This window comes from Propithecus coquereli, unplaced genomic scaffold (genome assembly GCF_000956105.1).
Source record: "Propithecus coquereli isolate 6110/MARCELLA unplaced genomic scaffold, Pcoq_1.0 Scaffold143, whole genome shotgun sequence".
In the NCBI taxonomy this organism is placed as follows: Eukaryota; Metazoa; Chordata; class Mammalia; order Primates; family Indriidae; genus Propithecus; species Propithecus coquereli.
In genome coordinates this window covers 4,202,286-4,203,589 of record NW_012138636.1, presented here as the reverse complement: position 1 = coordinate 4,203,589, position 1,304 = coordinate 4,202,286, and positions in this window count along the sequence as shown.

Sequence of the window (1,304 nt, the reverse complement as noted above, 5' to 3'; positions counted from 1 at the left end):
GAGAACGGAGCACTATGGCGTCTGCCGCTACGCTTGGGTCTGCGCCTGGGGAGGTTCCCCGAGGGGGCTGGGAGCCCGGCGCTGAGTCCGCAAGAGACCACTGCTCACTAGCAGCAGCTGTCTCTGGGCTGGTGTCAGCAGGTCTCTCCGGCCGCTCAGGAGCCACCCGCAGTCCGAGATGCATGGGAGGGGAAGTTAACCGCTCCACCTACCCTTGTTGCTGGTCTCCAAGCCTCTCGGGACTTCTCTCCTTCCAGTTCTCCTCCGCAATGTCTTCCCGTGGAGTCTCCTGTAGTTTCAGGCACCCTTCCTTCCGACCCTCACCCGATCTATGTTTCTCTGCTCGTTTATTTTTTGTCTCTTTATTCTAAAATTCGTCTTTTTTGCAGAGACCTTCTGACTGGCGGCTTGTCTCATCCGCCATCTTGGCTCCTCCTGTTCTTATGATTTCTTTGTGTTGGGTTTCTATTTCTCATGAATTCCACTGAGTTTTCTGACAATCCATATTCAAAATTCTTCATCTATTCTTTTAACCATTTCACTTAAGTTGGTATCCATTGCTGATAATTTCTTTTAGGAGTGACTTTGCTATGATTTTTCATATTTCCTGAGTTCTTTCACTGATTTTTTTCTCATCTGGCGTCTTGTTTGAGAACTGGGGTCCTAGGTCTGGTTTATGGTCCTATCTCCAAGTCCTCAAGGGTCGTTCCTTGACAGTGCAGGGAGAGGAGTGCTGGTACTGTGCTGCCTTAGGGATGTTTTAGTAAGTTTGATGAACCTTTTGGGTTACTTCTAAACTGATGTCTTCACCTCTTTCCTATGTAGTATAGGGAGTTTTCTCCCTCAGCTTAAGCTGCAAGCTGGTGGATTATACTTGTGGGTACAAATCCACTGCTCCCTAATAGTAGCAAAAACAATACTAGGCAATAAAAACAAAATGGGAGGTATCAACTTACCAGACTTCATATTTTATTATAAGGCTGTTGTAATCAAAACAGCTTGGTACTGGCACAAAAATAGAGCCATTGACCAGTGGAACAGAACTGACAACCCATATATAAAACCGTCCTCATATAAACACCTAATCTTTGACAAAGCAGACAAAAATATACACTGGGGAAAAGAAACCTTATTCAATAAATGGTGCTGGGAAAACTGGATAGCCACATGTAGAAGACTGAAGCAGGATCCACACCTTTCACCTCTCACAAAAATCAACTCAAACTGGGTAACAGATTTAAACCTAAGGAGTGAAACTATTAGAATTCTAGAGGAGGATGTTGGAAATACTCTTCTAGACATTG